The sequence below is a fragment of the Sapajus apella genome, unplaced genomic scaffold, assembly GCF_009761245.1.
Source record: "Sapajus apella isolate SASKATOON/1434 unplaced genomic scaffold, GSC_monkey_1.0 scaffold14, whole genome shotgun sequence".
NCBI classification, from domain to species: domain Eukaryota; kingdom Metazoa; phylum Chordata; class Mammalia; order Primates; family Cebidae; genus Sapajus; species Sapajus apella.
Window position 1 is genome coordinate 4,085,491 of NW_022436954.1, and position 10,513 is coordinate 4,096,003.

The following is a 10,513-nucleotide window of genomic DNA, read 5'->3' on the forward strand; positions in this document are numbered from 1 at the left end:
AGGCATGGTGGCATGCACCTGTAGTCCAAGCTGCTCGGGAGGCTGAGTAGGAGAACTGCTTGAACCTGGAAGGCAGAGGTTATAGTGAGCCGAGATCATGCCACTGCATACCAGCCTGGGCAACATAGTGAGACTCCATCTCAAAAAAAAAAAAAAAAAAGCAGCAGGCTGGGCACGGTGGCTCACACCTGTAATCTCAGCACTTTGGGAGGCTGAGGTAGGCAGATCACCTGGGGTCAGGAGTTCGAGATTAGCCTGGCCAACATGGCAAGACCTTGTCTCTACTAAAAGTACAAAAATTAGCTGTGAATGGTGGCACTTGCCTGTAATCCCAGCTGCTCGGGAGGCTGAGGCAGGAGAATCACTTGAACCCCAGAGGCGGAGGCTGCGGTGAGCTGAGATTGTGCCATTGCATTCCAGCCTGGGTGACAAGAGCAAAACGGTCTCAAAGAAGAAGAAAAGAAAATCAAAGTTAATATATGTATATTTTATTATTTCATTTCATTTTGTTAGAGATGGGGTCTCATTATGTTGCCCAGGCTGGATTCAAACTCTTGGGCTCAAGAGGTCCTCCCCGCTCAGCCTCCCAAGTAGCTGGGGCTACAAGGAGGTTCCACTGCACCTAGCTAAAGTTAATATTTGATTGTTGGAAATAGATGCTCAGTGCCACAAGGAAAAATTAGCGGTGAGACAAAGGAACTTTCAGCAATGCCATTTTTACTTCCTGGACTGCAGGAAGGGAACTCTTACTAGCCATTTTGCCATGAGAATACAATGAACAAGGGGAAACACACAAATTTCTTTCTTTCACATTTGGGATCGTCCTTACTGCTGTGTCTGATCTCTGTTGGCTGGAGCCAGAGCTCACAATCTAAACTAAAACCTGATTGGCTAACAACTTAAAACTTTTCTAAACAGGTAAAAGCAATGGAGAGCTGGGACATGCCTGTGAGCACATCCAGCACAGATATCTTTGTTGAAGTACAAGGACATAGAGTGTACTAAGTGCCTGTAAACATGGCACGTCTAATAGCTACATAGTTAACAAAGTCATTAGCACACTTTAACAAGAAAGGAATTTTTCCACTTCCCACATTGATAATGCACAAATACGTCATCAACTAGTATACCGTACCCTGAACATAGTGTGATAAAGAATTCTACTTACTACGAAATGCGATGTGTGTTTGTGTATTATGTGACATATTTGTGTGGCATGCTGTGGGATGAGGCCTTTAGGAGAAAGAAGACTCAGGCCCTAGGCAAAGTCTTAAATGGCTCTGACCCTAAAATTCTTTCTCCACTTTCACAGGCCTGGAATTCCTTTGGTTCAATTTGTTCTAGGAGTCGAGACAAAAAATGGTGTGGGCACCATCCCCCAAAAAAACCTCTGTAAACACAGGGCAACCAGAAGAACCACAGGAATGAACACATCCACTGACCCAACCCCTCCCCAGGCCCTGAGCCACAGCTGGAAGCTGCCCTTTCCCAGGTTGCCCAGGGACAGGTCCCAGGGCCTCACTGGCATAAGCAGGATGTAGGGCAGCCACAAAAGGCATTTGGAGGTGGTGGCAGGTGTCACCAGCAGGGTCCTGGGCAGCCAGCTAACACGAAGCCGGAATAGTCCTGGCAAGATGAAAGGGCATGAGCTCAGGGTTGGGCACAGAGCCCAGGGATGACGGCGGGGGGGGACCCGAGGGTTACTGGGGCTTGGCTACATCATGCTGTCCACTGTCTGGACACCACCCCCATTTTGGCTGCAGTCTCTCCTGCCCGGCCCTTGGGGCCCAGCATGTGAGAGCTGGATGCTGGACTTCGGCAAGGTGGCTAGCTCCAGAAGTCATACTGTCACCACCTGCCTCACCATGAGGGAGTCTGGGAGAGAAATGGCACAGATGTTGCTGTGGGGCAGAGTGGATGGGTGGCGATGCTGCTTCAGGGTAATTCCTAGGACTCAGTTGTGTCTTTCTAGCCTTGGAGGGACAAAATATTTTCTCTACATGTCTCCGTAAGCCAGAAATCAAAGATCAGATGGGTTCAGAGTTTTCTCACCTGTCACTTCAGCCTCTTGTCTGGCTATCACTGTCCTTGGGCCATAGACTTTAACCTTCTGCCACCACCATGCCCTACTCACTGTTTCTCGCACACACTTTTATTTATTTATTTAAATTTTTCTTTTCTTGCATTTTAGGTTTTGGGGTACATGTGAAGAACATGCAAGATTGTTGCATAGGTGCACACATGGCAGTGCGATTTGCTGGCTTCCTCCCCATCACCTATATCTGGCATTTCTCCCCATGGTATCTCTCCCCAACTCCCCAACCCCCACTGTCTCTCCCCTATTTCCCCCTGGCAGACCCCAGTGTGTGATGCTCCCCTCCCTGTGTCCATGTGTTCTCATTGTTCAACACCCGCCTATGAGTGAGAACATGCGGTGTTTGATTTTCTGTTCTTCTGTCAGTTTGCTGAGAATGATAGTTTCCAGGTTCATCCATGTCCCTACAAAAGACAAGAACTCATCATTTTTTATGGCTGCATAGTATTCCATGGTGTATATGTGCCACATTTTCCCTGTCCCGTCTATCATTGATGGGCATTTGGGTTGGTTCCAGGTCTTTGCTATTGTAAACAGTGCTGCAATGAACATTTGTGTACATGTGTCCTTATAGTAGAACGATTTATAATCCTTTGGATATATACCCAGTAATGGGATTGCTGGGTCAAATGGAATTTCTATTTCTAGGTCCTTGAGGAATTGCCACACTGTCTGCCACATGGTTGAACTAATTTACACTCCCACCAACAGTGTAAAAGTGTTCCTATTTCTCCACATCCTCTCCAGCATCTGTTGTCTCCAGATTTTTTAACGATCGCCATTCTAACTGGTGTGAGATGGTATCTCAATGTAGTTTTGATTTGCATTTCTCTAATGACCAGTGATGATGAGCATTTTTTCATATGTTTGTTGACCTCATGTATGTCTTCTTTTGTAAAGTGTCTGTTCATATCCATCACCCACTTTTGAATGGGCTTGTTTGTTTTTTTCTTGTAAATCTGTTTTAGTTCTTTGTAGATTCTGGATATTAGCCCTTTGTCAGATGGGTAGATTGCAAAAATTTTTTTCCCATTCTGTTGGTTGCCGATTCATTCTAATGACTGTTTCTTTTGCTGTGCAGAAGCTGTGTAGTTTGATTAGGTCCCATTTGTCTATTTTGGCTTTTGTTGTCAATGCTTTTGGTATTTTAGTCATGAAGTCCTTGCCTATGCCTATGTCCTGAATGGTTTGGCCTAGGTTTTCTTCTAGGGTTTTTATGGTGTTAGGTCTTATGTTTAAGTCTTTAATCCATCTGGAGTTGATTTTAGTGTAAGGTGTCAGGAAGGAATCCAGTTTCTGCTTTCTGCACATGGCTAGCCAGTTATCCCAACACCATTTATTAAACAGGGAATCCTTTCACCACTGCTTGTTTTGAACACACTTTTCATGTGCGTTCAAGTAAAAGCATGGAGGCTTTCCATGGAAAGCCTCCATGCTTTTACTCAATGCAGTTCCTTTTGCCCAGAACACCTTCTATCTGCTGCTTTCCAGAAGATGTAAACTCTTCATCCTTTAAATCACTCTCCCATGAAGACTTCCATAAATGCTCCAGCAAGTAACTCACTCCACTTCCCCACAATAGCTGGACTCTCCCTCCAACACATTTACAGTGTCTGCCCTGGAATTATTCCTGTGCCTGTTTCTACTGGATGCTAGGAACTTGAAGCACAGATGAAGTGCCTTATACATCTCTCTAGCCTTCAGGCCCAGCACATAGCAGGTGTTTTGTCAGTATTTAAAAATAAAGGGCTGGGCACAGTGGCTCACGCCTGTAATCCCAGCACTTTGGGACGCCAAGGCATGGGGATCGCTTAAGCTCAGGAGTTCAGGACCAGACAGGACAATGAAGCGAGACCCCCATCTCTACAAAAAATACAAAAATTAGCCAGGTGTGGTGGCACATGCCTGTGGTCTCAGCTACTCAGGAGGCTGAGGTGGGAGGATTGCTGGGGTCCGGAAGGTTGAGGCTGCAGGGAGCTGAGATGCTCTGTACTCTAGCCTGGGCCATAGAGCCAGACCCTCTCTCAAAAAAACAAAAACAAACAAAACCCCAAGAACCCAAATGTATGAAGTCCTTATACATCTGGCGTCATTCCCTGTACATTACACATATTGCCTTATTCCATCCTTCCAGCACTCTGATCACCAAGGTTCCCTTAACAGCCTGTAGGTTACACATTCAGAACCTGAGGTACAGAGAGGTTAATAAATGTAGTCAGGCTAGGCGCAGTGGCTCACACGTGTAATCCCAGCACTTGGGAGGCCGAGGTGGGTGGATCACCTGAGGTCAGGAGTTCAAGACCAGCCTGACCAACATGGTAAAACCCCACCTCTACAAAAATATAAAAATTAGCCTGGCATGATGGCATGTGCCTGCAATCCCAGCTACTCGGGAGGCTGAGGTGGGAAAGTCGCTTGAATCCAGGAGGCAGAAGTTGCAGTGAGCAGAGATCATGCCATTGAACTCTACACAACGCCATCTCAAAAAAAAAAAAAAGAAGATGTAGTCATTTCACCCTGTAGTCCTAGCTACTCTGGAGGCCAAGGTGGAAGAATCACTTGAGCACAGAAGGTTGTGGCTGCAATTAGCTATGATCACAACACTGCACTCCAGCCTGGGCAACAGAGCAAGAACTTGTCTCTAAGAAAAGGAGAAAAGTAGCCAAGAATAAACACTAGCAGGTGGCAGAGATGGGATTCAAACCAATAGTAACAAGTAATAGTAATGAGTTGATGAATAAGCAGTGACTAAAAGAACTAAAAGGGAGAAAAAATCAGATTAAGAAGGGCTTCCTCAGGATCAGGAAGGAAGTGCTCCTCATCAAAAATGAAAAGAAAAAAATGCTCAATCCAAATCCAGTATTTTAATAAATATATTTTTCCTCCTCCCCACCCACCTCCTTTTATTATTGCCTCCCACTCAAGAACTGAGAACTCTGCAGGTAAAAATAGCAAACCTGAAGGAGTTTGAAGGAAGCACTCAGTGGAGCAACCCCACACAGCTGTGACCCCTGAGGGCAGTGGCTCTTGGGTCACAGCTGCCCCCTGAGGGCAGAACCTGAGAGGGAGGCCCCTGGGTAAGGCTGGGGACAGGCCACAGTGCAGTCCTGGGAAGGTCCTTTGCCCCCGGTCCCAACACAGGGCATGAGATTTCCTGCCTCAGGCTTCCCTTAGGGATGAGTTGCAGTGGCTTCTGGGCCAGGAGATCTGGAGCCCTGCTGTGGTCCCTTCAGCCCCTACTCACTGGGCCTACCCTGCCTCTCTATGACCCAGGTCTTGGACTCAACCCCACCAGGAAGTCCACTCCCACACCATGCGGTCCACTCCCATATCTTGCTCATCTGACTCATTTTCCCTTCTCCGGTGAAGCCTTCTCAACCCCTAAGAAATAACAGAAAACAACTTAAGCTGGCTGAAGCAACAGAGGGGGCTTTAACAAAAAGATACAGCATTGCAAGGCACCTCAAGGCAGCAGCGCTGCCAAATGTCCACAAAGGACAGGATCAGGGTTGGAGAGACCATTATGAGCCCAAGTGCTGTTCAGCTTCCTTTTTCCTTCCCTGCCAGCCACAGCTCCTCCAATTAACATTTTCTAGAACTTCCACCTGAGCCAGTGTCAGGAGAGAGCTCTGATTGGCTGGCTTGGGTCAGGTGATCAGCCCTCCTCTGACCCACAATGGCCAGGAGAGAGGGGTCACGTGACACATACAAACATGGCTGCCAAAGCCTGTCCTTGACAAGGGGAAGAGTGAGGGATATGAACAGCTAAGAATACATCGCTGATGCCTGCTCATTCATCACCTCACTCTTCCTGTGGAACTAATCTCTCTGCCTTTGCAACTCAATTTCCTCTCTGCTTGTGTTTTGCTTGCTGTTTGAACTGGCTGTATGTGTGCCTACCTCTGCATGAGCACACATCAGGACTCCAGCCTGCAGTACACACGAACCCTTGACCTCTGTATCTAGTTCAAGGCCATCCTGAACCTGTCTTCAGGGCTGACTTCACAGGTGTAAAACCTGAGCTTGCACACAGGGCCTAGTACATGGTTAATGCTCTGCTGTTGCTGTCTTAAAACTTTTTTTTTTTTTTTTGATACAGAGTCTAGCTCTGCCACCCAGGCTAGAGTTGAGTGGCGAAATCACTGCCCATTGTGTTACCGGAAATGAGTCCCAATCCAGACCCCAAGAGAGGGTTCTTGGATCTTCCACAAGAAAGAATTTGGGACAAGTCTATAAAGTGAAAGCAAGTTTATTAAGGAAGTAAAGAAACAAAAGAATAACGACTTCATATGCAGAGTAGCCTCAAGGGCTGCTGGTTGCCCATTGTTATGGTACTCTTTTTTTAAGACAGAGTCTCACTGTGTTGCCCATGCTGGAGTGCAGTGACACAATCTCAGTTCACTACTACCTCTACCTTCCGGGTTCAAGCAATTCTCCTGCCTCAGCCTCCCGAGTAGCTGGGATTACCAGCATGTGCCACCATGCCCGGCTAATTTTGTATTTTTAGTAAAGACAGGGTTTCTCCATGTTGGTCAGTATGGTGTCGAACTCCTGACCTTGAGTGATCTGCCTGCCTCAGCCTCCCAAAGTGCTGGGATTTTTCTGTCAATCTAAAACTACTCTAAATTAAATAATATACTAAAAAAAGAAAACAGACAAGAGGCAGCCTGGGAGAAAATACTTGCCATTTACAAAACAAGGACACTTCATCTGTACAAAAAAATAAACAAAATTAGCCAGGCGTGATGGTACGTGCCTAGAGTTCCAGCTACTCAGGAGGCTGAGGTGGGAGGATCCCTTGAGTTTGGGAGGTTGAGGCTGTAATGAGGAAAACTTTTGTAGGCAGAAAACATAAGAATGCCTATAATTTTTTTTTAACCTTGTAGAAAACAACCCAGCTGGAAAATGGTCAAAGAAAGGAAGTAGCAAATTCACAGAGGAGGGGACAAACAGGTCAATACATGCAAGAACAGATGCCTGCCCGACTACCCTGTCATCAAAGAAATGAAAATGAAAACAACATGAACCATCATTTTCTTCCAGTGAGACTGGTAAGAATTAGAGCAAATTGATGTTCAGTGTTGAAGAGGGCCTAGGGAAATGAGTGGTGTAGGCAGGTAAAATGGTACCACCTTTGGAGGGGGCAAGGAGGCAATTTGGCTATGACTTTTCTTTCTATTTTATTTATTTATTTTTATTTTGAGACAGAGTCTCTCTCTATCACCCAGGCTGAAGTGCAGTGGCTCGATCTTGGCTCGCTGCAACCTCTGCCTCCCTGGTTCAAGCAATTCTCTTGCTTCAGCCTCCTGAATAGCTGAGACTACAGGAATGTGCCACCAACACATTCGCCCCTGTAATCCCAAGTAGCTGGAATTACAGGCACGCACCACCACTTCTGGCTAATTTTTGTCTTTTTAGTAGAGACAGGATTTCACCATGTTGACCAGGCTGGTCTCAAACTCCCCTCCCCAGGTGATCTGCCCGCCTCAGCTGCCCAAAGTGCTGAGATTACAGGTGTGAGCCATGACACCCAGCTTTGGGGTTTTTTGTTTTGTTTGGTTTTGTTTTGTTTTTGAGATGGAGTCTTGCTCTGTCGCCCAGGCTGGAGTCCAGTGGCGCGATCTCAGCTCACTGCAACTTCTGCCTCCTGGGTGGGTTCCAGCCATTCTCCTGTCTCAGCCTCCTGAATAGCTGGGATTACAGGCGCCTGCTACCACACCTGGCTAATTTCTGTTTTAGTAGAAAGGGAGTTTTACCATGATGGCCAGTTTGGTCTCAAGCTCCTGGCCTCAAGTGATCCATCTGCTTCAGCTTCCCAAAGTGCTGGGATTACAGGCCCGTGCCCGGCCAGTAACTTTTTATTTATTTATTTATTTAGAGACAGAGTCTCACCCTGTCGCCCAGTCTGGAGTGCACTGGCATGATCTCAGCTCGCTGCAACCTCCACCTCCCCAGTTCAAGTGATTGTTCTGCCTCGGTCTCCTGAATAGCTGGGATTACAGGTGCGTGCCACCACACCCTGCTAATTTTTTGTATTTTTAGTAGAGATGGGATTTCACCATGTTGGCCAGGCTGGTCTTGAACTCCTGACCTAGTGATCCACCAGCTTTAGCCTCTCAAAGTACTGGGGTTACTGGCATGAGCCACCGCACCCGGCCTGAAAGTGCCACTTTCATCTTAATTCTTATGCTGCTGGTGTCAGTGTTGGTCACCTGGCAGAGCTAGTATTTGTCAGGCTTCTCCGCTGTATTTTTATTTTTTGAGCCGGAGCCTTGCCTTGTCACCCAGTCTGGAGTACAGTGGCGTGATCTCCGCTGACTGCAACTTCCACCTCCTGGGTTAAAGCGATTCTCCTGTCTCATCCCCCCTTGTAGCTGGGATTATAAGCGTGTGCCACCATGCTTGGCTAATTTTTGTATTTTTGGTAGAGACCTGGATTCACCATGTTGGCCAGGCTGGTCTTGAACTCCTGACCTCAAGTGATTCGCCTGCCTCAGCCTCCCAAAGTGCTGAGATTACAGGTGTGAGCCACCGTGCCGGCTTTCTCTACTGTGAGTTACTCTTTTCCTCCCTTGTCTCTTGTCTTTTGCTGTGTTTATAGTGACTTTCACATAGAAATTTGACATATTCAGTCTCGTTAGAGCTGGACCTCTGGCGTCTAAAGAAGGGCAGCCATGGCGGTGGCAACTCCTAGGTTTCAAGTGCTCCTGGCACACCTAGCCCTGTGCTAAGAGCTTCCGAACATCACCTCACCGGCCCCTCAGCACAACCCATAAACTTGGTCCCGATGTTGTCTACATTTCTTAGATGAGAACACCGGAGCTTCCAGCCATGAGCCACACTGGAGCTAGCCAGTGGCAAACTGAAGATTCATACCCTGGCCTGTGTGACCCTGCATGTAACTGCTTAAATGTAGAATCCAAGCCAAGAGATGCTTGGGGAAGTCTGTCCAGCAAGTCAGCGGTTCTGCCCAGGACCCTCCCTGTGGCCAGGCCACCTCTGACACCACTGAGTCTGCAGTTATTTCTCACCCACCACGCCCGGCTCTGACCGCAGTCCCCGCTTCAGGCTGCCCATTCCTGACCCTCCTCCAGCTTGTGTCCTTGGCTGCTATGGCTTCTAGCAGCCCCAGGGGAAGAGACCCAGACTTCCCAGCAAATAAACACCGCCCACAGATTTCCAAAAATACAGAGATAAGTGCTCCTTCTTGCCACAGCTGAGACTGGCTGGAATTCCAAACGTCCCATGTAGCTTCTGCTTCTCCTGGTGATGGGCTCTGGGTCCTGAGTTCTCACTGGAACAGCACGTGGCCTCCTCTGTGTAGTGGAGGTGATACATGCACCGTGGGACGTAGTCATCATCAACAACGGCAGTAGTAGGAACGAACAGCCACATCCTGGTTTGGATGCATTTTATGTTTATTTATTTTTAAGGACAGAGTCTTGCTCTGTCACCCAGGCAGGAATGCAGCGGCACCTTGTTTTGTTATTGTTATTATTGTTGTTTGAGACAGGGTCCTGCTCTGTCGCCCAGGCTGGAGTGCAGTGGTGCGATCTCAGCTCTCTGCAGCCTTGACCTCGCAGGCTCAAGTGATCCTCCTGCCTTAGCCTCCCAAGTAGCTGGGACTACGGGTATGCACCACAACGATGGCCGCTTTTTTTGTATTTTTTGATGGGATTTCACCATATTGCCCATGTTGGGAGTGGCAGCTTCTTAGCTCACTGCAGCTTTGAACTCCTGGGCTCAAGCAGTGCTCCAGCTGCAGCCCCCACCCATGAGTAGATAGGCCTTGAATACATTTTATAAAACAATTGTGAGCAAAGTCTTCACAGACATCTTGGAAGCATCTTCATCGTCAGGCGGAGCCCCTCTGTGAGTTGTCCAACAAGGTTGTTGCGCCTGTAATCCCAGCTACTCGGGACGCTAAGGCAGGAGAATTGCTGGAACCCAGAAAGCGGAGGTAGCAGTGAGCAGAGATCACACCACTGCACTCCAGCCTGGGCGACAGAGTGAGACTCCGTCTCAAAAACACACAAACAAAACAAAGCAAAGCACTCTCTATTTGAACATATACAAAATTAGACGCTCCCAGCTCTACCCAGTATCCAAGCTGATCTTGCTTCATGTATATTCTCATCCATTTCCCTCACCTTTGAAGCAAATCCAAGACATTGGATTATTTCATTCATTACAATGAAAATGATCTAAAAGATGAGGAGTCTTTTATCAGCATTATTATTATTATTATTATTATTATTATTTGAGACAGTCTCCCTCTGTCACCCAGGCTGGAGTGCAGTGGCACAATCTCCGCTCACTGCAACCTCTGCTTCCTGGGTTAAAGCAATTCTCCTGCCTCAGCCTCCTGAGTAGCTGGGACTACAGGCGCATGCCACCATGCCCAGCTAATTTTTGTAT